Below are 27,342 nucleotides of genomic sequence, written 5' to 3' on the forward strand. Positions count from 1 at the left end.
AGACCTGGTTGCTCAAGATAATGGCCAGTCTCTTACTGTGAACTACAAGATACACCATCTGCTAGACTTAAACTAGAAATGCATTCGTTAAAGAAATGCTAACAAAATCCTGGAAATTAATGAATATTGTCATAATTCAAATTTGTATTGCCTACAGTTTACTAATTGTGCCCCTCTGTCTCTTTTTTAATTAAGATGTTACCTACATTTTATTACAAATCCCTTTACTCTTGCATACCAGCTCCTTACTCACTATTTTTGTGTATTATAATAATTCCCAAGACACAAAGATGTTGCATGTTACTTTTTCTCAGCCATTTTCCCTTTCACAACCTTCCTTCTTGCTGCAGTCCGCCAGCTGATGGATTTGTGCATTGGAGAGAAAATCATAATGCATTGGAAATTAAAAAGGAGCAGGGTGGGAGAAGGAGAGAGCAGTTTCTGCAACAGACTTTTCTCATGACCTTAGGAGTACTCTTACTTCCCTTCACATTGTCATACCTAATAAAACCCCATTTGAACCAGATCATCCCTTATGATATGATTTCTAGATCACCATGTTCAGTGGAATTCTGACTGATAGGAGACTCAGTACATGAATTTCTGTAACAGGCACATCATACAATTTTTTGCACTGCCAGTTCTTGTATATGATGGTGAATCAAGCAGTTCTTCACTCCATGCCATTGTTACCATGTTTCATAAGTGAAAAGGACTCCAAACATGAATAGCAGATGGTTACAAATAGATAAACCAAAGTTTTCTAGAAATCACAATAATTTCAGCATTATTGGGCATGAAACACGATGCTCATTTAATATGAATCAAAAGCAATGTCAACAAGCCACCTTATCCAGGAAATAACATTCTTATTTGTATTTTATTTGATCATGCCTAGTGACTCTCAACATCACTCCAACAAATGTTAAGTTTTACAAATGGCCAAAGAGAACATTCCCTTCTGATACAAAGTGACCTGCCCTGAAAGTGTACTTTTAACAGCTAATTTCATGGAATAGTCAATGGAGCAGAAAGGATACTCTCAAAATTAATGCATTGGGTGCTTACATTGCAAGGTTCCAAGAACCACCTTCATGCATCATGATCCAATGTATACAAAGGCAAAATGTCCGATGGTTGCTAGACTAGTGAGTGGAACTGCTCAAGACAGAACTATCCATCATGGACGAACATTTTAAAAATTTTGCTTACAGTCTCAGGTGAAATTAACAGCAAAGCAAAGGTCATCAGGTACTTTAAAGGCACTGCTACTGCTGTAGAATGAGGCCTCTTAGAGATCATGCAACAATTTTGTTTTATTTGCTGATCAGAAAGCCACTCAATGAAGATGCTCCTTTCCCTTTTTGGGAGAAGAAGGCATTGCTCTTTATTTCTTCATTCCTTTGAACTTAAGCTCTTTACAGAGTGATGTCTTACTCCAACTAATACCACAGACTTTAGAAGGAGAATAATTTCAAAGCTGTGATATGAATACCAATTTAAGCACCAGGAAGTAAGGTATTTCTTTCTCTAGCAGGATCCTGAAGTGTAGGAAGAGCCAATCTGATGTTTGCTTAGAAAAACAAAGATTGGCGGTAAGATTTCCATGTGAACAATGAAAAAAAAAACCACACAAGGTTACTTTTGTACAACAGCACAGGACCATAAATGTATCTTAATTTTTAGCAGGGATTCCAAAGAAAATGTGTTCTCTCCCCGCCTTGCAGCAGCTTTTAAAACCACACAGGCCAACTCCATCTAAATTTGACTGCAGGGTAAGTTATCAAGTCATCTCTTTAGAGCTTTAAAAGATTCGTGAAAAAGAGAAGCCAAAATAATGTTGCCAAACACCAATCTGTTTCTCTAAAAAAGGCTGGGCAAGCATATTATTCAGTGCTGGAGAACTCCTACAGAAATAATTCCGCGGGCTTTAAGAATGCCTCAAAACCAGGACCAGGCTCAAGTGCTCGGCATTTTTAGACAGTAATGCAGCCAGAAGCACAAAGACCTGCTGGATCATGTCAAAAGAAGATCAACTAAGCATCTAGAAAGAGTCTAGAACACAAGTCTTAAGAGAATTGGCTGAGGTAGTGGGGGGTATTTAGCCTGGAGAAAAGGAGGCTCAGGGAAGTCTTTATCACTCTCTACAACTGCCTGAAAAGAGGGTGCAGCCAGGTGGGATTGGCCTCTTCTCCCATGAAATTAGTGATAGGACAGAGAAATGGCCTCAAGATGCACCACGGGAGATACAATTTGAATACTAGGAGAAATTCCTTCACTGAATTATAGTTAATCACCGGAAAAGGCTGCCCAGAGAGGTGGTGGAGCCACCATTCCTGGAGGTAATTTGAAAGACTTGCAGATATGGCATTGAGGGACTGAGTGGTAGACTTAGTAGTGTTGGTTTAATGCTTGGACTCCATGATCTCAAAAGTCTTTCCCAACCTAAATGATTCTTTGATTCTATGCTTCTATTAAACTATTCTGTTATTTTTGAAGAAATTTTGAGCAGATCCATGAGTTCCTGTTATATAATTCATGGACAGTAGTCAGTACAGAGACCTATTGATTTCACAGGGCAATAGGAAAGAAAGAATCCAAAATACATAGCTGAGGAAAGACGGCAACTACAGCCAAAAGATTAATGAGCTTCAGTGGAGAGTATAATGGAGAGAAGAGTTGTCCTCAGTCCTGACTCTGAAGAGGAAAGAAATGCAGTTTTTCAGACAGAAGAGTAATCTTCAGTTGAGTTGGATTTCCTGCAGGTCCTTAAACTGTCATAGCAAAAATCATATCCAGAAAGACTGCAGGTCATTAGTGTTGTCTTCTACTGTCTGTGACCTTCATCATGCTGTGAAAAAAACTCTATCAATATCTTTCTACCATTAACAGTATTTAAAGTCAGGATAACTTTCTAATCACTTATGTGAGGATGAACTAAATCCATATATGCATAGCCCAATTTATGGTGATATTTATTCCTGAAGACAAAGTAATAAAGTCACGTAGCATAGTTCTAAATCCATTATAGAGTCCAAGGAACAAAAAACTGTCTCTGTTCTCTACTCAGTGTGTCACTGAGGTAAATTGATGACTCCCACACAGTAATACAAGTCACCAGTGCAGTCAGCTTATCAGTAATTAGCCTTGCACTGACATAAAATAAAAAGAAAATTAATTCGTGAGTTTTAAAGCTTCTGTTCTCTTAGGGACAAATTGTCTCAGCATATGGGGATATGTGTGACTTACAGAGCTGTCTTAGGGAGAGGAGACTTTCCTTATACTTTACTGAAAGGACATGGAAACAGCTGAAAGGCTGTTCGGGACATAGGGAACCCCAGATTTAAATTTCCAGATGGCTTGCAAAGCTCACTTTCATATATTCTCTAGGGATAACACCTCAGTATTTGATAACTTCTTATTTCCTGCCTCTTTTCTGGCTTGCAAGGAAACCTCATAAAAATTACTTTTTTAGTACCATTAGCTCACTTTTCCCACCTTGTAAAAAAGCAGATATTTATACCAACTTATTTCCAAAAATTCTTTCACATGTCTATATTTTGCAGTGTTTCCCCCACCACTTATACAAGCAGATATAGAACCCAGTATTTAAATTTGAAAATCAGATTACATGCCTATGTACACAAAGAAGATGCAAATCTATTGAATTAAGATATATAATGATTATCTCAAAGCTGAGAAATAAATTTGTGTAAAGCAAGCTTTCAGAAGCAGTTCTGGCTCCATGAAAATATGCATCAAGTTTAAAACACAGTCAACTGCATGTGAGTCTTATCTTCTAGCACAAGAAAATTTCTCTCTGCTAAACACAAACTGTACCCTTAAAGATCGTTTCAGAAGTGAGTAAATAGGAAAATGGACCAAATACAGCCCTAGGAGTGAGAGATTGTGGGAGGAGGGCAGTTAATTTGCTGCCAGTGCAAATCATCCAGCCTGAAAATAGAGGAGCTCATATTTTAATTCTTACTTGTAGCTCCTGGAAACGCAATGCCAGTGGTGGAGGGATCCTTCTATATAATACTGCCAGAAAGCAGTATTGCCCATCTTTCCCTCTGCTGACTCCAAAGAAAAGATACTTTAAATAGGTGCACCCTGGTTTAACACTCCTGGAAAGGATATTTCAGTCACAGACACTTACACAAATTCGTAGCTAACAGAGCCTACCATTACAAAGGAGACTACTGAGAAATAACGAAGGCTGGCAACATTCATCTTATTTCTTTCAAACAAAAACTTTTCGGACATTACCTTAGCAAAAGTCTCTCTACTATCCACGGGCTGACAAAACTATCACTATGAGCACCTCCAAGTGAAAATGGCTCTCACAACACAAAAACAAATACAGGACACTGAGAGAGATAAAGATTAAGAAGTTATCCTATTGCAAGAAGCAAAAGAGCTTCTTGCTCTGGGTTGCTCTGATTAGAAATTATGTCCTTGCCCATTCAGCACATCTGTGAATAATAAAAGGAGAATATGCTCAACACCTGTTGCTTGTTTTGAAGGATTCAGCCAAGAACTGCTCCCAAAACATCCTACTCGCCTGTGATACCACATCTAAATCAAAAGCAACACCTGGACTATAATATTTTACCCATCTCTACAAATGTGAAGACAATGCACACATGATGATACCAGTTGCTCATTTTATAGCTGGCAAACAAAAAAGCAACCTTGTTCTGGGGGGGCAATTCTATTATTTTTTTAAAGAGTACTGTACATTTGCTTCCCATGCCATATTAATTGCTGCTGAATATAAACATTCAACACAAGAATTGAATATAAAAACAGATATTACAGATTGTGCTAAAAAAAAATCAAACAGAATGGAGGTGACTTTAACTTGAAAATGCAGAGGTGATTTCCAGTTAGTGCTACTATGCTTCAGTACACCAAATCAATACTTCTTTAAAATGATATATTGGTACTTTTTTAGGTCTATTCTCAAGGCTTTCTGGCATATTTCCTCCCTCCACTTGCATCCACTTTTTATAAAAATACCCTGACAGCAGAGAAAATATTAATTTTTCAAATTCTAGGAAATCACTCATGTTTGGTTAGACATTCCACATGTAAGGATGGGCAACTGCACAGACAAGTAAGGGTCTTCAACATTGTGACTTAGCCACCAGTGAAGCATCTTCAGTTTTGCAATGATTTTAAGTCACTAGATGGCGATGTAACAACCAGCTTTACGAGTACTGCAGATGCACTCAGGACAGCAAATTGGTTTTGTGCAAGGAAAGATAGCTCATTTCAAGCAGAAGTGAGAACAGGTAGAATGTAAGGGGAGAACATTTTATTCTGCTTTAAGTAAACTGGAATAAAGGCTCAATTTGGATTTAAAATATCAGTGGAATATTTTGATTTAGAAGTCTTCTCCAAAACTTGCATGAAATAATTATTTGTTAATACAAGTTCTAATTTTGAATGGTTTTATAATGAACTGATAAGTTCCTACTGTGTCCCAAAGTTTTCCTGAAGCAGACTGTGACACAATGACACTATTCACTGTGTGGCTGCTCTTTGAAATAAATATGCTTTAGAACTATTTTTCCCTCCAAAATTCTCCCAGAAACAAGAGACAAAAACAAGATGAAGATCCCAGGCATTTTGCCTTAAACACAAAAATAAACAATTTTCCATCTGCTTCTGCTAAAGTTAGTGTCATTGAAGTGATGTTTTATTGAGGTTAATGGGATAATTCATGTGAACTCACTTGTCACTGCCAATAAAGAAGAGTTAATATGCTGACTTAAACAGCAAGTATTCGACACCTATAAATTAACTGCGGGAAATTACTTCCAAGTATGGGACAGCAGCTGCTGCAGGTCCACATAAGACTGCAGAAATCAAAGACTGGGGGAAAAAAATAGAAGAGGAATGTAAAGCCCATTCCATAGTGTAAGGGGCATATTTGAAACTTACGACAGACAAAGTGCTGCTGGAGACTCAATTCAACAGATAAATTATAATTCCACACAACTGTTGGTATCAGAGAAAGCTCAAATCCAATGTCTGCTATTTCTGTGAGTGAATACTGTGATTTTCCTCCTTCCAAGTCTACTATGGGCTTCTTTTCTAGGCATCTAAGGAGTGTGCATCAACCATAAATCTCTGTATGTAGAACAATGGCTCTGGGACATCACATCCCAAAGCAGCAGCTCCATATGTTATGGTACTCCTGGAGCACAGAGAAGCAGCCAACGTTTCTACATGGAATTTGGAAAGGGAAGCTCCCAGGACTGGATGAAGGGGTGGGGGCACGTTGTACTGGCAACATCACTATCAACACAAAGAGAAGTCATATGAGAAAGGCTGCTGCAGAATAAATGAAATGAAATAAAATAAAATAAGTTAACATACAAAGCAGCTTTGAGGAAGGAATTCCTAAGATTAAACTTCTCTCCTTTTTGAAAGCTTGACAAAACATTTATTTCAAAATATTTTGAGTTTTCTGCTTTGTTTTGTTTTAAAAAAATAAATCTAAGTGTAATCTGTATGATCAAATCCAAGTGTACTCTGTGTAATCTCATAAGTAATGTCTGTAGACTAATGCACCACTCTCTTGATTGACAATATTCAAAAAGATCTTTGCCTTAAAGATCATCTAGAAAACAGGCACCAAGATAAAAAGTTTTCACTGTCTTTTTGATAGTGAATGTTTGAAGCTTCACTCAGGAAAATAAACTTTCATCATTTTGTCTTTCTCAGATGATTGCTGGTAGAGAGTGAAAAAGAGTTCAAGACTTTCTGTTCAACTCCATGTTGCCTTATGACAACTATCCAGATATTAATGGCTAGAGCAGCTGAATTGGCAAAGATTTCTCAAAAAACCTTCTGCCAGGATTCAGCTGACTCTCTGTTCCCTTGATCAGAGGGATCAAACACAGAAATGCAGAATCTCCTATATGCACATATTTCACACTTCACAGTCAGAAAGCCTGCATCCTAAGTTAGGTTAGTGGAGCAAACCAAGGTCATTAATATTTTCTAGGAGCTGAGGCTTCTGAAGAAGAAAGGGCAACATCCTGCCTGTCTTCTAGTTTTAGTGGATTTGATCTGACAACAGAGAATAACACTGAAACTATTCACCAGTAAGTCCCACAAATGAGTTAGGATTACAGCGTGCTCCTGGAGGTTATGCTAGAAGCTTGAGAATCACTCCCCAGTGCAGTATGGTCAGTTGGATTCAGATGATGCAAACACAAGTCTACAATTTTGGAGCTACACAAAAACATGAGAAAATGCCAGTAAAGTGCAGAGTTGTAGGACACAAAATGTCTGCAGTCACCATGTTTTCATGGACACAATGTTCACTCCTGCTGAAACAGTATTCCGATAGTATGACAATCTCCCTTTCCTCCAATAGTTTGTACACAATTAGACAAGGATCAGAGCAGTTCTGAAGCAAAGGAGTCAAGTAAGGTGAGGTCAGAAACATGGCATTTACTCCCTAGAGAAATAGTTGGGAATAGCCTGTGTAGGTATAAAACCTACATTGCTGCCCAATCACACTTTGTAGTCTTTTTTAAGATATAACATGGGCAGATGCTTGAAATTATAACAAAACGGATAAAACGTGAACAGAAGATTTTGGGAGTTCTGGGAGTCCTGGGAATTCTGGTACCTCTAAATACCCCTCTAGTCATCCCCAGGAAGTCATATGTTCTCCGTTACTAGAGAATCCAAGTGCCTCATAATTTTCTCATCAATCTGTGAGAAAGGAAGAGTTGTTACCTCTGTTTCTTTCTTTTTTTCTTTTTTTTTTTTTTTTTTGTGATAGAAAATCTTGACGTATTTAAATCCTTGTTGTCACATACAGATTAGACTAGAGATATTATCAATGATAGTCCGAATCCTGAATTGTCTCTAATCCTCAGGACTATGTCCACAGAACCTGTCCACATCATATACAAACCCTGGAACTGAACAAATAAACAAAAAAAACAAAGACCAATGTCCTAGGGTGATGTTATGGTGTTTCTATCTCCAATCGTGTGTCCTGATTATGTTTGGTATTATGTCCTGTGCTTCCAGGACTGAGTCTGAGAGTGAAGCTTTGTTTTGTCTTATTATCAGCCGGCTCACCTCCCCCATGGTCTATGTTTAGGAGAGGTTTTAGCTCGGCTTGCTTGCTTGCCTGCTTGCTTGCTTGCTTGCTTGCTTGCTTGCCTGCTTGCTCGCTTCTGCCTTTTTCTTTCCTTCGCTTTGCCCTTGCTTTTGCTTATTAGTTAGTTCAGCTAGGCAGTCCAACTTTTTCCCTGGACTGTTTTCTCTTCCACCCCGTCCCCTCCCTCTCCTGGATACCATCTGAACGGACGGGGACCTGGGAACCCCAAGAAACACCGGGAGGCTACACTTTGTCACCTGCAGCAGTCATCCCCAGCGCCAGAGACTGATAACTGAGCGACCACTCGCCAGAGAGACTGAGTTTGTCATCCCTTCAGAACGGTGAAAGAGTTTTTTTTGTCAGCTGGTGTTGTCTTTTTTCCCTGTGCTGGGGAGTGTCTTGCTTGTTAAATAAACAGGTTTTTTCTCCCACTCTTCTCCGAGGAAATTCTTCCCGAACCCGGTGGGGTGGGGGGGGAGGAGTCGTGGGGTTTGCTGTCTGGGGGCTCCTTCTGGAGGTTTTCCCCCAAATTTGCCCAAAACCAGGACACCACAATCACCAAAAAACCCAGTAGTACTTTGGTTCTTTGGGTCCTGTTTAACCACCATATTCTGCGAATGCTTGGAGTCCATTCCTAGGGCTGATTTCTACAAGCTCATATTGCTTCTAATCCAGGTTCATAAGTGTTTTGTGGGATTATATATAGGATATGGGTGTCCGGTGTCTCGATACCTTCTTGGATCTGATTTTGTAAATTGCCACCCAAACATTTTCTGAGGATGTCTTTGTATACAATAGACACTCTTTATTTTCTCAAAATACAGCCCATGCGTCTCAGTTAAGTTTTTTTTCAGTTTTAGTACAGCTGAATCTACCTGACTTTTTTCTGTGTTAGAAACAAGAATGGAAGACACAGCACCTTCCCAGAAATTTGTAAAAATAACAGAAAAGGCAGGCATCTCCCAGATCTTTGCAAAAGTAATTTGGAGAGCTCCCAAGTTACTTAAGTATATTAAGTATTAATCACTTCTCAGTGAAGCTAAAACTTTTTCTTAGCCTGAATAGGTGGCTCGGACAGATAATCAGGACAGCAGTTTTTCTCCCGATTCAACCAGATTGTGTAAATAGCAAGTTACCAAAGAGAGAAAGTCCAAGCCTTTACACAGTCTTGTAAATTCTGAAATAGAAGGGATATATTAAGGTGAGCGAAACAGGAAATCAACTACATTGATTTAACTTGTGGGGATTCAATTTTTGTGAAAGAAGCTAAATTGTCAAGGAAATTTTCTTTCTCTACCAGAGATTAATATTGACACAGCTCTCTTAACACATACAATGATATTTCTTTCTGCTGCAGGTGTATTGGAACAAACCAAAAGGTTGAGATTTAGCTCTAACAGGAAAAAATCTGTTGTCAGTTATTTCCTCCCTAAATCACTAATCCAGAAGGATCTGGGCACTTTACAGACCCAGTTAAACAAGAAAGAAAGTCATACTCTATATGGCTTTCACTGTGGTTTTCCACATACATTTGTGTTTCTGTTCCTCTGTGAGACTCACAGATGGCAAATTCTCAGAGGACACTACATACGCATATAGGATTTGGCATAATGGTAGGAAGTCCTAGGTCTGGACAAGGCATATAACTTCCAAAAATTGAGACCTTGAAATACAATGGGTGCTTAATTCCAGGCTAATTGTTGAAACCAAAATTTTTAACTACAGGCTACGTGCTAATTACCACAACTTTCCTGGCTGGATCATCTCTTCCTTATGCATTGTGTGGAACAGAATTCAACCTTCAACCTCTGACAACTTATAGGTAACCATTAACTTCACAGCCACTTAGGCACACTAAAAAATGAAACTTAAGGCTTTCAGGTGTTCAGCTTCACATTCAAGTAGTGAACAGCTGGAACAGATGTGGCACAAACATGTCATTGTTAGGTTTAGGTGGCCTAGTTCCACTACCAGCCATGCAAGAAGGAAAAGAATTGCATACACAGGGTGAAAGTGACTAAATTTCCTTTTCTGCCTAGGTCCTCAGAGTTGGACTATTGCAAGCCTTAGAAAACACAGCAACACTGATTAACATTTAAATTTTGGTGAGAGCCTTCACCTATGTGTCACTGGACAGACATTTCTAGTACTCCTGATCATCTTTCTTTGTCCTAGCTGATTTAAAAAAAAAACAACCATACTGAGACATCATATATCAAAATAACCACACCTTTCACTTTGCTGTCTTGTTAACAAACTCGTGCTATTTTTATAATCCAAAGAATGATGCAAAGCCCTTCAAGACACATATTGTCATTAAGAACTGACAGTCATGCACCAAAGCTGACCAAAACTAATTCGTGGGAAAAGTGATGGTTTCTCTGCCAGCTTCTACAGCAAGTACAAGTTGTAGAGAAGGTTGAGAGTTAACAAAATTAGTTAAAGTGTGCTGCATGCATCAATAGGCAGTAGGGTTCCCTAGCATTTACAGTAGGGTTCCCTACCATTTATTCAAAGCAACTCCACCAGCAAATGACAAAAAGTGTGCACAATTGCAGCACTTTCCAATTGGTTCTTGAAAACATTTGTAGTGTGAAGCAGGTTGCATTCTTACTAGACCACTGATGATAACTGATCTGATAGGATGCAAAATAGCCAATTAGAGTTTTCTCCTGGGTCTAACCTCCAATGTGTTTTCCAGATCCTTTCATGCTTTGAGGTCTAGCTGCCCTTTTCTAGTTGTCTCCTTCCACCAGAGCAGGACTAATCAGTGCTTTAATGAAAGAGTTCATTAAAGCTGACTAAATTCAGGAACCTTTGAAACTGTCCACACAGATTTTCGAGGTATTTGTATGCACACTGTGAATTATTCCATATTATGTTGCTTGTCCTTTTTAAAAAATGATTTACACTACTTACACAGATTATAGACACAGCAATCAAACATACAATTGAAATGTGGGACGTTACATGAATTCCATGTCTTTTTTTCTCTAACCCTGATTTATGTCACCAAGCAACTGAAAAAATGAACATTTTATCATCAAGAGAGGTACTTTGAAACAGTTTTTTGTGAATCTTCAAGATCACAGTCCTCTCTTTTTCCAATTAGCTTATCTCAGTATGAGTAGAATTTACAGACACTGGCAAAAGAAAAATTGAGAAAAAGCATAGATTACCCTCATAACTGATTTTCTTCATCATTTCAATTTCCTACATGTTCTATTATTTCCTTGGCTCTCAAAGCCTAATGCATAAACAGTAAAGGCAGATGACTAAGGCTAAGCACACCAACATGTCAAAAATATCTTCTATTATTTCAGTTTTGTCGCTTCATTATACTCAGTTCTAGTTGCAAGAAACATTACATGTATTTTTTTTTATTGGGAAATAAAGATTGCTCATTCTTTCATATGCAATTCCTCCAACATTTCTGTAATGGTAAATTCAAAGTTTCAGCAGGCTGCATTCTGGGAGCAATGCCAGCAACAGACTGGAGAATCTAGGGTAGCTTTCAGTATGTCTTCACTCCCATATGGAGATATTTCAAAACAGAAACAGAGGTGTGCTATCTATAATCACAGTACAGGCTCAGTCCCCCCCACTGAAGTGACACACAGAGCTTGGTCACTGAAAGGAGCACAAGCACCACCCACTCCTCTGCTGTGTTGATGTTGCCTGGTTTTATTTATACATCTGTCAGTGATTATTAGCCACAGCAACTGTAATGAGCTAGATGTGATTCCTGTTTAAAGTGTGCTATAAGTGCAAGTCCATTTTTGGTTCAGATTACATGCACAGGCTTACTGGGTGAAAAGCAGCTGTCATCACCAAGGTTTATGAGAAGAGCTGTTGACTGCATTCTCCCAGCAGTGGTGCAGACTGAACTACCTGTCTTAGTAATGTAGGCAACATTTCTCACAAACAGGACACGAACAGGATGTGGCAGCCTGATCATCCCCTATCTCCCACCACACCACAGCTTGCTTGTGAAGGACATGCATGGGAAATCTGCAGGATCCTCCACTGTTTATCGCATGCCAAAAATATCCTTGTGAAATCCTGGTAGTATTTTCACCTCCTGCAAGAGGCTTGATTTCATAGCTGGTCCCAAAGAGATGAAAAAGTGGCTAGCCTGCTCTCTCATCAGAACGTGAAAAGGACCTAAGTGCTTCAAAACTGCTTCTGGGCCAGGCCCCCAACCAAACCCTAATATTTTCATCTGGCAGACACCTTCTTGTACCCGTGGCATTGCCTTTGTTTCTTTGTAGCCCAGTTGTGCAGGGCTTTCTCTCCCAGCTACATGGCTCCTGCTGGTAGGTACTGATGAAGTGCCTAAACTAATAATGTGGCTGCTGCACAGCTTGCCCCTGTGCTCTGCTGGACAGTGGCTGGGAGGTCAGCATACTGTTTCAGCTCGAGTTGCTCAAGAGACAAATCAAACCACGTCCTTGCTCTCCTGAAGGTTGCTCAGCACAGGAGAAAGCAGGGCCTTTCATGAAACACAGATTTTGTGCATAGAATTTATCCTCCCAGAGATATGATATTCCTCATAGTTACAGCTCTTTGAAGCCAGCCTATTTGTTCTGCTAAACCCTGCAGATCTGCCTATCTGCAGCAGATTTATCAGATACTGCTATTATCACAATGCATATAAATTTCTTTCATTGAAGTTATAGGGAGAACAGCAGTCTTGGGATGAGCTATCCAAGCTTTGGATAGCTGTGGCAAGAGTCAAGTCCAGCAGAGCAAAGGAACACTTGAAGGTCCAGTATATTTTTCTTCAGGAAAAGCAGATTTGCTGGTCTATGGGAAAAACTTTTTGGTGCCTGCCTTAGACGGAAAATGAGCTGCACAGCTGCTGTGCCACGATAATTCTTCTATGACTGATAATGGCTTAGCTTAAGAGGAAACCCTTCTGAAAAAAAAAGAGGAGAGCTCAAAAAACATGGGAAAAATAATACAGCCTGAGAATATAAACACATGATCCGGACTTCAAAATACCCATAAGAAATTAATAACTGTCAACTAGCAGGACAATCCCTTCTTAATGTTTTTTCTGCTTGGTCTCAGAGAAACAAGTGCAATATAGCAATAAATTCCCTTTATGATGCTTAAAGATTGGCAAAGGCAGGGTTTCTTAGCAGAAGATTTAAGGGATGCTGGAGAGTTTGTTATGAAAAGCATCTCCTATTGCACATTTTCAATGTGAAGAAAGCCTAACCTCCTCCCTGCTGAAGTCACAGCAGAAATCTTTCTCCCCTGTCACCAGACCTCTGCCGTCCATTTGAGCCTCTCAGCCCAGGCTGACAGCAGGTTTGGCTTCAGAGGACAGATGGTTACAATACCTATCAGCAACTCAGGTCTAAGTGCCTTTCACTCTCTGTTCTCAATAGCAGGAAAGTGAGGATTTGGTTTAAAGTCCTCAGAGAGCAATGGGAACAGTTTCATCAAATCAGTCATGTTATTTTGTGAATTAAAGAGGTAAACTATGTCATTTTCAGCCCAGCTTCTCAGGAAGAAAGGAAAAAAGCAATGCTACCAGTAAAACAGGGGAAAGATCCAAAAAGTGATATTCGAGGGATAAGAAATGAAAGCTAAGCAGAAAGGGTTACATAAGTATATAAGAATATCACTTATTTGTCCTTCCAGGCAGCTGGGAAACCTGGTTTTCATTATAAGATCAACAATCTAGCATTTCTGTGCATAGGAGGTTTTCTGAAATATAAGACATTGTCTTGGTTTGAAAGACAGGTATGGTCTAAGGAAAGGCAGGAGCCCCTTTTCTGCGATGCAGAGTGCAACCCCCCTCCCTTTTAATTATTTTAGGTCCAAATCAGACGCCTTCAGGCAGGAGATATGGGGATAAGAATAACAGTTCTTTACTGGTATCTAACAAGGCAGAAAACAACAACAGCTATAAAAATTGGTAACAGAACAGAACAGTCTAGCTCCGCTCCAGTCCCTTTGGCCAAGGCCCTCTCTCCCTGTGCTGTTACCGGTGCTGTGGGGGCAGGGCAGGTCCCGCGCAGTTGAAGAGGGCTGGGTGATGGCGGCCGCGGCCCAGGGATGAGAGGGCATGGGGAAAGTGACTCCCCCCTCACGGTGTCGGTCGTGGTGCTCAGCAGAGTGTCCGGAGATAGTAGGGTGAGATGGGAGAGCAGCAGAGCGATGTCCAAAGGCAGGGAGCGTGGATCTCAGTGCTGGGATGGCAGGGGGAGATGCCAGAGCGGAGCCCAGGCTGTCCTTCCACTCCACGAGCCAAGCGAGAGCGAGAGCCCCGCTCCAGACCCCCCGTCCCACCTTTCCTTTTCCGGTTCCCCCTCCACCCACCCCCCTACGAGAGAACATTATCTGTCGTTTTAAGGTGTAGCCACAATTACTTAGCATAACAATGGGAGGAATTCCACAGAAAGAAAAGGGGAACAATCCAACCCCCAACAGACATGAATTTAGATTGGGTCCCACCACCAGCAACATTAGGAACTAGTCTCAGAACAGCCTCATTTCTGTTGAAAGTATTACTCCAGCATGTTCATTTGGAATAGAATTTATTCAGCAAATTGGGCAGATTGGTTCTTTGCAAGTAGATTTAACCACCTGTAAGTAGAAGGAGGCAGGTAAGCTATAAGCTGTGGCCAAAGGCAGGTACACCCTGTTTTCATCTTTCCCAACCAGAAACATGTGGTTTTAATGCCATGAGAGCTCAGCTTAGTTTGGTCCTTAGACAAAAATATCAGAAAATCAAAAGAGATCCATCCCAATGCTGGCAAACTGAGATCATTGGACTTCGAAACCTGCTTAAGCCCTTATCTATGCACAGAACTGTGTTTCTACAAATGCACAGCATTAGAACATAGGGATGACCATTATGAAGTAATACAGCACAATTCCAGCAGCCCCTAAACAAAGCAAGCATAGTAGCCACACGAAAGCTGACAGGGTACCATTCTCTATTTCCTTAAGCACTTGCTCTTAAATATCAAGCAAACAACACCAGTATGCTTCTGATGGTTGGAAGAAGAGCTATACAGCTATACTCTGACAGAGTTTAAAAAAATCTGTGCTTTTTCAGCAAATATTTTCCTATACTGACATTGATAAGTTTGCATAGAAAGAAAAAGATGTAGAACCTTCTTAGAGGAAGTGTATATTGTAATGAAATTTAAAGTGTTGCACCACCAGTTGACAGTGTAAGAAGTAATCATAATATATATCTTTAATCAAGTCTTTGTAGGTAGTGTATGCTGAATGACTGGTTAAGAGAATTCCATTCCACTGACTGGATCCTTCATAGTAAGGAAAGCTTTCAACCTTGCTTTTGTATCTGTGAGCACAACATTATCTTATGCCAAAGGTTCATTAACTACTGAGTAAGACAGATTTCGTTTTAGTGTTACTGAGAGTCCCCTCCTGGTTTTAAAAGGTAAGGAAGACTGAGTACACACCCTAAAGTATCTTGAGATGTCTTGTTCCATTGAGGATTATCCTAGCACTGCTTTCCAATTCTGCCTGACTTGGAACCAGGTATATGGCAACCTCTACCTGCAGACGTCTCCCCAGCTCTGATAATTTTTGTTGCCTATTTACAAACCCCCCTCCATTTCAAACAGACAGCAAGTACAGCAAGGTTCATGGCAAAGTTTTACCTTTGTAGTTACACTATTTTTATTTCAGCATAGTTTTACATTGCATTCTGGTCCTTTCCTGCTTTGATTCTCTTCTTCTGGATTGTTACACTTATTACTTCACTGTGACCTGTTGCACTGACAACCCTGCAGTAGCAAGGAGATACTCCCCTCTCTTTTTTTCATTTTTCTACAATTTAGTAATCTATGGTTTCATTTCTCTCCCCAATAAAGCTTTATTTGTCTTGTACCTTTAAGAAGGGTAGACAAAAATGGAGGAAAACTCTAGTCGATTAAAAAAATAATTAAAAAGACAATAAAAGAAGATATGCCTCTATGTTAGGATTATGTCCTCAGAACAGCCTGACTTGTGAAGCAATATTTTTATTACAGTTAAGCCAAAAATATAGGAGTATTTTTTTTAAATGGGAAAGCAATTAGACCTACAAAAGATAATACAACTGGAGTTGAGACAACTGATCTCCTAAGTCACCAAGCTGTAAGTCATGGTGGAATTCAGAGGAAACCAGGGAAAATCATATTCATCCAGGCTGATTAATAACTCTGCTGTCCTGGACAAAGAAATTCGGTGTTTAATAATACCAGTCCAGTTCCACATGGCACGTTTACATTGCATGCATATACCCTCTGAGCTGCTCTAAAACGGGAAAACTGGAAAAGCCTCTTGAAGTGTTTTAAAACACACAGTTTTCCCCGGCACAGATCTACCTGCAGGAACAGTAAGGGAGGGTTTTGAGCAGGAAAACATGTTAAGTGCTACTTAAATTCCAGTGTCAACACTCCTGACTCGGACACTGTCACAGCTCAGCATGAGGTACAGTCACTTTTTGCCCTACTCAGACTTGGGCCATCTTCATAGTTTTATATGTTCATTTAGACAAGAGTTCAGCACTACTCTTAATCACACTCTTGACTTTCAGATGTTCAAATTTATGTAGCAAGGGCATGAGCATGTGACTTGAATTCCAGTTTCTGCCAAAACCATTTTTCAACAGCTGGCCAGAGGGAAAGATTCTCTAAAAAACTGTAATGAGATAAAACTCCGTAAACTGGCTCCAGCTATGTACCAGACTTCTGCAGTCCTAATTGGTTTCACTCTGCTTTCAGTGCAGACCAATTAGAGCAGGTCACCAGAAGCAACATTCGGAAGCAGCTAACCGGGAACATGTTCCCCGCTGGGACTCTTACTGACATTACTGTAAGATTCAGCTACCTTCTGTGATTAAGCCTTCATACAAACTTAATTATTTTAATAGTTTGAAATAAAGAACTAAAACCCAGCTAATTAATGGCAAGCACAAATTAGCTTATTCAAATCCCACATGGGACAATTGTCTCATTTCATCACAATGATTTCATTAGAAAATGAAAAAAAACTACACGAGAGTAGTCTTGAAAAATCTGAGAAACGCCTTCCAGAGGAGGAGATTCTCTTGTTGCCACAGAGAACATTTTCTGTGTAGAGCAAGGACTGAGCCCAGAATGCTTGTTTCTTGCAGCATCTTGTATGGCTGTCAGCCTCAAGAATAGGCACAGTCTTTGCAGACACCTCTCTGTGTTAGCTCAGCCCAGGAGTTTCCTGTGTGGATGATTCTGGCACAGTGTGCATACAACTTCCCTTCCTCTTACAGGCAGTTAAAAAAGGCAGAGGATTTCAGCAACTGCTCCCAGCCCAGCCTGTGGGTTTCTGTTCTGGACTCACTCAGACACTTAAGCATGGCAGCTCTGCTAAGCACCTTCCTGTTCTTCCAGCTGCCATGGCAGAGCAGTGCCTTTCCACATAAAACATTTAGAGTACAAGGCCATCAAGACTGATAAAATATACAAGAAGCACTGCCTAGAATTCTGGGGGAGTAACTGAGAAAATTGAGAGGGCAAGGCAGCAGCTCTCCTGAACAAGGGTGCCTGCATACTACAATGTTGCCTGTGTACAGCAGCGTTGCCTGAGTGTGAGAACATGGCTTTGAGAACACGTTTTTCTGAAGTCGCTTTCCTCAGCCCACCTCCTACTTGTCATACAAGCATCAACTACTTTCTGAACTCAGCAAAGCCCTGTGGCCCCTGTTATAATAAAAATATCAAAGTACTGACAAAGAAATGAATTTATACCCTTCTTCAACAGTAGGAAGCACTCCAGATACAGGTAAGTGTCTGATTACTTCAAATCTCTATGTATGAGCTCTATCCATCCAGAATATGTGTGGGGCAGTGCATTCCCCCACTTCCCACATTATTGCCTCCTTGTCAGCCCAGTGCTTGACTTCCAGGGCATGACAGGCCTGGGCCTATGAAAAAGTAGCTGAAGGACAGTGGTGGGGACCATTGCCAGCAAACAAAATCTCCCCCGAGAAATCGTCCAAAGCAGCAACATACAGGGAACTGTCTTCATAATAAGCATTATTGTATCTAAGATGCAACCTGTGACTGAGTGATTAAAATGGCTTTAAACCACAAGAAAGAGTGGCACCAAAACACCAAGCATAAGACGCCCATAAGACCTAACCTGAACTCACAGACTGCCATGTGTAATTGAACACAGCAAAAGCTCAGGAGTCACAAAGATTCTTCAGAAAGTCCTGTCTTGCAGCAGTGCTGTGCAAGACAGCTCATATAGCTTGCCAAAGCCATCCTCTCCACAGGTGTACACAACCCAGAAGACCATTCTCAAGAATAGGCATGGCACATCACATTGAGCTTTATGATGATACCTACACCTCTAGCAGCAAGAAAAAAGACTGTTGGTACCTGCTCTTACATCATGGGTATTGATGAATACACCTGGTGCAGGTAGCTCACTTTGCAAGCTGCAGGTCAGGACACAGATTGAGATGCGGCTGGAGTTCTGGGTGACAGCTCACAGAGACAAGAGCTGTGAGCTGCTGACCCTCTGTACAGCAAAGAGCACAAGAGTAGTGGCACTGGCCAGCAGAAGGGGGACACTGGGAGACAGCAGGAGCCAAGGGCTCGGGGGGAAGAGCGAGGTTTGGGGGTTGAGCCTTGCACGCAGCTTGGACTGTGAGAAAAGCCCAGGGGTTCCTTTGCTCGGGATCCTGCTCGGAGGCACCAGCTGGGGCTGTTTCTGTGTTCCTGCACCGTGAATAAATGGTTCTGTGGAATGAGACATCCGAGGCTCTGCCCTGGGAAGTCTCCTCTGGCTGTGAGAGAGGGGCTCACAAGCGGGGCTGCCGTGGGCTCAGTGCAGCAGTGACAGTCTCTGACACTGGGACTGCCACTGCCAGAGTTCATCAGTGGTCACACTGGGAAGTTTCCTTAACAACGGCTAAGGAATTAAAAAAAAAAAAGTGAGCACCTTAAGTGGTCACTTTTGTAAACAGATTAGACATTGCAAGGTTTTGTGAAGTGATGCCTTAATACCTTTAAATCTTGAAGTCTGTGTGTTTACATCCCTGTCACATCAGTCAACGCTCTGTGCAACAGCTTTCTAGCTGATATTGCTATTTCAACTCTGCCCCTGTCTTATATTTCCCTTCCTTAATTTGTTTTGCTCTGTAACAGCATGATTGTTTAATTAGCCAACAAAAGCTCTGTTGCTCTCCAGCATAACCTTTCGTGCTTCCATTGAGCATTCAAGGCTGTTTGGCTGCCTGTGTGCTGCAGCCACACCACATTTTATGTGTACAATCCACTTATGAGCTCTGTGCTCTGGGGACCTGTCAACACAGGGAACTTACTGTCAAATAAGCTCAGGTGCACATTTAATGGGCCATCGTTATTCTTCCCTAACTATTTTTGTGGGTTATCGAATTTCACGGAAAAATGCCTTTGAGCTGTTCAACTTAATCCACTTTGGAGGAGTCCAAATAGAGCATAGTAAAATAAATGTTTACATAAATACCTAGTACTAAACAGCTTTTTTGTACTCTTACTGTTAAGCCAAGTCATTAGTTAGCATGTGCACACTGGGAAGACTTTCATCTAATCCCAGCTCTAATCTAAAGTGATGGATCAAATTACCCACTGAATATGACTCACCAGCTCGGCTTTCTCAAGGACTGTATATATAGGAGGTAAATCTTGGATAATCTAGTGGTTTGAATTGAAAGAGGAATACCCACCCATGATTAACTCTCTAATGTTTTGCATTTGCTCTAGACTGTTGTGCTGGTTATGCATTGAAGGCACCTGGGAGGAAGGCACACAGAAGTTTTTCTCCCCGAGAAAACTTCCTTTGTGAATTGATGGGACCAATTAGAGGCTGGTTTAGTTGTTGACAGCCTGAGAAACTAATCAGAAAAGTTAGCTCGCTCCATGAATCACATTTTGAAGCAAGTAAAAGGGAAGAAAGCTTTCTTTCATTTCCGGCCTTTCACAAGGTAACATCGGCGTAGTCCGGGCCCTTCTCCTTTCCCATGCGGCCCGGGCCGGGCAAGGGGTGGGCTCAGGAGGCCGCTGGGCCCCGTTTTTAACCAGGGCCTTGATAGCCAGGAGGAGGAGAGACCCATTGCTAAGGTTTTAGCTCTCTATTCTTTCCCAGCGTGGCCGCGGCTCGGCAGGGCCTTACCCCACCGCCGCTCCGGAGCCGCCGTGCCGGGCCCAGCCGCCCAGGCGGGCCCGTTTTGGCGAAGCCTTTTCACAAAGGAAAGGAAGAGCCCTGGCCCGCGGCTGCAACTCGCTGTGGTCACGCCGGAGGGCAGCCCTGGAGCCAGAGGCTTGTCTCCGTTTTGTTCCCTGGCTGGACTTTGCAGTTTTCGTCCTGCCCCCTCTCCCCCAGCGCGGCCTGGGCGGCCTGAGAGCCTAAAAGAGTTCTAGCATGGCCTGGCCCAGCCTCTGAAACTTCTGTGTGAGATTTTAACCCTTTTAATGCTCAGATAAGACTTGCAGACCTCTAATCTTCTCTTGAATGAAAGGAAAAAGAACAGAGAGGATACACTAAAGTTCGTGAAGGAGTCAAGTTCCAGATGGAACTTGGAAAAAAAGGAATCTCTGTTTCTGGGAATGAAGCATTACAGAAAAAAAGAGAGATGAAAAAAAAGTTTTGCTTTAAAACAGTTCATTCTTAAAAGTAAATACCCCATGAGTTTAACATGGCCCATAAGCACAGCTTTGGGAAAGCTGTGAAGATGGGAGGAGTTCGTGGAAAGTGAAGCCACAAAAGAACTGGATTTTTTCTTCTTGTAGAGAAGTCCCTATGGCCTGACAAGAAGAAACTCCTTTTCCTGAAGTGAACTGAAAAGAGCTATTTAAGTTTGGAACTGACTGAAGTGGTTTTCTGTGTTGTTAAGAAAGTGTGGAAAGGGAGACGAAGGAGTGGTCTTGAAGAGCTTATTCTAAATGTTGTTGTGTTGTTAATAAAGTCTTTTATACCCTATTAAGTTTTAGGCCTATGAGTCTATTAAAATTGGCAAACCTAAACTATAACATTTATTAGTGCATTGGCTGGAAAAATTCAAACTAAACCAAAACAACTGTGTAACTGATATCTGGCTCACTCAGGACTCAGCCCTTTTCAGTTAACCACACTTCTGATCTGGAAGAGACAGTCTAAGTATCAGGAGAGGAATACATATGCAAAGCAAGTGCCAGGTAGGCAAAACTTTAATTTATCTAGCTTTATATCTAGGGCTTTCATCATTGTGGTGTTCTGCTAATCTGGCATAATATAAAAACTTTCCAGGTCTACTTTATTGTAAAAATATAAACATGTTTATCTGTAGGTTTCACAAACACTTGTGAACACTGGTATCATCTAGGACAGCTGCCCTCACTTATTCTACAGCCATTTGTTCCTTTAGCTGTTTTTCACTGTCTCCTGTTTTAATCACAGTTTTATTATTTGATGACAGCTTAGTCTGAATATATGATGTGTGCATTTGAAGGATGTTGTTGCAGGTTTTTTAGCAGCCCTGTTCTCCTGTTCAGTAAAATATTAAGATTTTTAAGAGCAGATGGTGTTTTTGAGGCAGAGTTTTTTAATTCAGGATAGGTTTGGCAGCTCTGTCCACAAGACCTCATGAGTGTTTCACTGCTTGCTGCCCCATTCCTTCTCATGGAGATGCCAGGTCAGGTCTGATGTTTGTGAACGTTTTCATTTTCAAAGCTCTGCTGTTGACGTGGATCACCATCAGCTCAGCTTTTCTTTAATTTTCTATAGATCTCTTAAGTACTTAAATTGTGTCTATCTTTCAGAGAGCGCCAGAGAGCAGACAAAGTGGTGCCAGAATTACATTCATACTTACAGTCATACTTAGGGCAATACTCATTCTGCTTTTTACTGCTATAGTTATTTCATATTTGCCACTGTGTTTCATGTTATCAGATTAATAAAATATACTTTTTGAAAACAGAAAGAGCTAAACTAGATTAGAAAAACAGAGTAATTATCACGGAATCATTTAGATTAGAAAAGACCTCCAAGATTAAGAAGTCCAGCTTTCATTGATCACCACCTTGTCAAACAGATTATGGCACTGCATGCTATGTCCCGTTGTTTCTTGAACACCTCCAGGGATAGTGACTCCACCACGTCCCTGGGCAGTCCATTCCAATGCTCAACTCTGTTTTCCATGAAGAAATTCCGCCTGATGTTCATCCTGAACCTTGAGGCCATGTTCTGTTCTCTCATCCTGTCACTGGTTTCCTGGGACTGACCCCACCTGGCTACAGCCTTCTTTAAGGCAGTTGTAGACTGATAAGGTCACCCCTGAGCCTCCTTTTCTCCAACTCCAGCTCCCTCAGACGCTTCTCACAGGATTTACTCTCTGGGCCCTTCCCCAGCTCTGCTGCTCCGTTACCCTTCTCTGGACAAGCTCCAGCCCTTCAATGTCCTTCTCATAGTGTGGGGCCCAGAACCGAACACAAAGCTCAAAGTGCAGCCTCACCTGGGCCGAGTACTGGGGGACAATCCCTGCCCTGGTCCTCCTGGCCACGCTATTGCTGATACAGGCCAGGATGCCATTTGCCTTCACCTGGGCACATCCTGGCTCATGTTCAATTGCTGTTGACCAGCACCCCCAGGTCCTTTTCCACCTGGCAGAAATCCACACACTGTACCCATCTTGTAGCACTGTCTGGGATTGTTGTGACCCAGGGGCAGGATCCAGCACTTCACCTTATTGAACCTATCATAACTATGGACCAGAATTCTTGCACTACATCTTTGCTGTTCTTTAAACTTTTCCATTACCATTTCAGTAATTGCATACGATGCCAATACTCCAAACTTTGAATGTGCACCAATCATCTTTTGGTACACAACAGTTCAGGAGAACAGCTGTCAGAGACTCTGCTTGTACTTCTCACAGCATGGTAAAATGAACCAATGACTAGTATATTGTATTCAATATACCAGGCTTCAAAACTTGCACTTCTTTTCTGTCATAAATCTGCAAGATGGGAGGACCAAAGTCAGCTGAAAAGTGCTGCTTGTAGCAGGAAACATTGTAAGCAGAAAGAATATATGTACTTTTCTATCATATGAGCCTTCAAGAAATGTAGGAGCCAACTCTTTAAAAAGACAGTTTTGTGAACACTTGCCATATGGTGCAGTACCTAAGGTAGGACTGATTCAAAGCCATGAGAAGGTCAGTGCATTGTAGCATTTTCACTGCAGCTTTAATCCAACCAGATTATTTGATACTCAGTGTAGGATAGAAGCTTGACAAATGATCTCACCATAGGAAAAGCAGCACTCATTTATGAGACCAGAAAAACTCGCAATGCAGGAGATGTAAACAAAACCTTAAAGTGAAATTATTTTCTTCTTTGTAAATATTGTATTTATGATAAACTGAGCTAAGGATACCTGTAAGGCAAATTAAGCAATATTTCTTAGTAATGTATACCACTGTATTTGGACCAAAGTTCCCAAACTGCAGGCAAAAATGCAGGAAATTTTTCAGTCTTGCTCATAGTCTTGAGTAATTTTGAAATATTTGAACTCAAGTAGATGTGGGAGATTTATTTTAAAGGTCTTTCTAATTTCTGTGTGATTATCTACCACTTAGAGGAGGAAATGTAATCATGCATTATGAAAATATAGCAGAAGTCCAGGATCGCAACATCTCTTACCTGCCAGTCTGAACTGCCAATCTGAGCCACCAGTTCATAATGGTTCACAAATTTACTTTACCTAGATCCCATTTTATACAGAAATATTTCATGTCTCAAAGCACCTTTAGTGCTGCAGGGAAACAAAAGCATTGAATAAACCTTCAATGCTGACAAGTGCAACAGAATTTTCCTTACAACCTGCACTAAACTATTTCAAGCCATTTGACATAGATGCACCTAGTTGCTCTAGCTATTTTCTGGTGACTTCTGATAACTGAAGCATCAAAAAATATGAGGACTCTTTTAATGGATGCTGCCTTTTTCTTCTACATTGTGCCATCATTTAGGAGAGAAGCACTCACACACAGACAACAACATCCTAAATGTGGAGAACTGCATTTGTCACCATTGATTCTGTTTATTATGATTATTAATAGCAATTCCCATAGTATCATCTGGAAAAACACCCGGCAGAGAAAATAATCATTTTTTGTAAGTATCTGGAATTATTTATTATACCTCTAGTAAAGTATTATGCCTCTAGGCTTTAATATAAAATTTAACAGTTTTGAGAAAAAATTGTCTAAAACACAAGTAAGCCATTAAAGTATCATTAACACCACCATAATTACCATAAAGCACAACATTTTATCCCTTTTCTGATTCCTTGGCATTTTTGTGAATAGCAGAAAGGGAAGTGTTTTGGCCGGTAGGACATACCTCTAGGACTCAAAACATCTGCTCCCAGCTGTTAAGTGGAATTGGCAACTCATTTCACTCCTTGTCTATACCTCTAGAACTTTGCTGTCTTGCCTAATAAGACTTCCAGTACTTTGAGACAGATAATGCCTCTTAGAAATCTGGACAGCAGACAGACAACTGGACAAAAATACTGTGGAACTAACTCATTTTCAGAGTCCCTGCTGATGACTGAGATGTTGCTCTAACAGAGAACAAACAACGACTCACATCAGCTCTGGGAGCAATTAAATGTTTTTTCTTTAGGCAACACAGCACCCTCGTAGTCTTATTGCTTCCAAAGTCTCTAACCAAATGTTTCTGGTTCATCGACAAGTATTAAATAGATTCCATGTCCATTTCAGCTTCACGAAGATATTGAAGAACAGATTATTTGAACATTTTACATTTAAATTGAAATATACTTTCCGTACTAATACAGCTTCACTGACTATTTCTTCACATCTTTTATATCTGCAACTGAAATACAATTCAGATTATCTGCTTCTGTCTTCAAAGATGTGTTGCAAAAGGTTAGACTGACAGTGTTCAGTAAAATGCTTTACTTTTCTAATAACTGTAATTCACAGGAGAATGAACCTGTTGTGCTTTAAGATTATGGTGATGAAGAAGAACAGGTAACATTACAAAGGAAGTAAAATTTTGCTTGGTTGTTCCAGCAACGCCTGCAAATGTCCTCATTTATATATTTAGCCATTTAACCATTAATCTTGAAAAACAGCTTGAACAGACAGATCAGAGTGAATGTGTTTAGATCGAATACACATGTTTTTAGCTACAAAATGACAGAGAGATGGCAGAATTGAATCACATCCTAAAATAAGCCTGCTTCAGAAGTAGTTGTAGGTCAATCTTGCTTCTTACATAGAGCTTTTTCCTCATGACACAGTTTTTTGCTTTTGACTCAAGCGCTTGCCAAGTACTGGTGCAATCACCTGCCCTTTCCCTTTCGTTTTTTTTCAGCTGCAAAGTGAGCTGGTGCTCACAGGTGTGAAACCAGCCAGCCAAGCTTGCCTGGTAGAGAATCCATCTCTCGTGTTCCAGCCCACTGGGCCACACCACCCTCTTTAAAATAGAGCAGTGCTCTAGGAGCATTGTAAATTTTCTGCTTCCAGCATCCATAAGACAGTATTATATGGAAGAAAGACAAAGGTTGAACAATGTTATTCACTTAAAAATGCAATACCTTCTTAGAAATAAACACATTGGGTTAAACTCCTTGGACCTGTTACATGTGTAAATAATTATGGAAGCCCAGAAATGTTAAAGAAACTTTAAAATATAAATCTGTGTTGTCTCAAACAGTAAGAGGTTTTTTTGCCTATTGATCTTTACGAATAGCTTTACAGAGTAGAGCAAGTACAAAGGAAATCTCAACAAAATTGTTTTTGTACATTTTTTAAAATGTACTTCACATGACCTATAATTTCTTTTCCTGTTTATATTGACTTTCTCTACTGGGCAGCTGCTGTGGCAGTATCGTTAGGGTCATCAAATAGCCCATAACCATGCAATGGGACCTCCTTTTTCTTCTCCCAGGAAGACAATGTGTTTATCCTTGCTATGAATTTATATTCAATTTGCATGTGCACACTGCCTAGAGACAAAAGTATAATTCTGTTCAACTGACTAGCTTTAGAAAACTTGGGGTTTTTTGATACTCCAGGTTTTTTGTTGTTGTTGTTGGGTTTTGTTTGTTTTTTTGGTTTTTTTAAATTCTACATGTAGCTCTCAGCACTTCCACAAACTTGTTGGTCCCAAGAACTGCCCCTCCCTCTTTGGAGTGGAAGCATTTTCTAGCATTTTATCAAAGAGAGAATCGATTGTCTCATACAAGAGCTGGTTTCCAAAGGAGATTTCCATCCCAAAATTATTTCAAGATTGCAGTATTTTCCAGTGTACCCATGCTGTTCCCAGTGGAACAGTTACCATGGTGATTCCATATGACTACCAAAGGGGAGCAGTTCAAGTCCTAAATTACATTTTGAGCATGAGTTTATGTCTGTGGTGAGTCTGGTCAATAGCACATGTTCAAAAGAGCCTACACTTTGCATTGCCACCTTGCAATTTCTAGATGCAAAGAAGGTCCTTGTGAGTGTACCACAACTTTTTTTTTTTTTTTCCATGCAAGAAGAATGCAAGCTTGGAATGATGTCATGCCACAAGGAAGTCAGTGGTGTATTCAGGCAAGGGAAGTGTGTAAGAGGAGTGAAGGGACACTCCTTGCCCATGTATCTCTGCACACATGGTGAAGACGTGTTCTTCCCTAATTCCTTTTTCTGATGAAGCCAAATGCAGAGCCCTGTTGGGACTGGCCAGCAGTAAGGGACTTATGCTTACTTTTCCTCACAAGAGGATGCCAGATGATTTTGGTCTGCAACACAGTAATTCACAGAAACAGCATCTGCATAGAGAGCACAACACAAACATGCTCCATCCAGCCGGTAAATGCATTTGTCACAAGGCACAAAGTTTACTAAACTTTGTTGACACGATGAGACAGAACAAAAGATAATATTCATTAGAACTTACAACCCTTGTAAATAAGCAATATCATGCTGGTGAAAAAGGGAAATGATGGAGGATTTCATTGAAAATAGGAATCTTTTCACAATGTAAAAACAGAATTCAATTTCTGGACAGATTCCAGTCTGTCGCAGTCAATGAATATAAATATAAAGGTGAGAGACTTATCACTAATGCAGAAATTCACCTAGTTCACTTCCCTGGGAGAATTAATTTAAACTTATATGGAGACCTTTTATACTTTTGGCCTCTCAGAACAACATG

General features: G+C 40.6%; 1 protein-coding gene across 4 annotated transcripts in view; it reads right to left on the minus strand.

The window, feature by feature from the left end:
- NRG1 (neuregulin 1) overlaps positions 1-27,342 on the minus strand; it is a 456,687-nt gene that overhangs the window by 335,606 nt on the left and 93,739 nt on the right. The window lies entirely within an intron of this gene.

The sequence above is a fragment of the Sturnus vulgaris genome, chromosome Z, assembly GCF_052056855.1.
Source record: "Sturnus vulgaris isolate bStuVul1 chromosome Z, bStuVul1.hap1, whole genome shotgun sequence".
Classification (NCBI taxonomy): Eukaryota; Metazoa; Chordata; class Aves; order Passeriformes; family Sturnidae; genus Sturnus; species Sturnus vulgaris.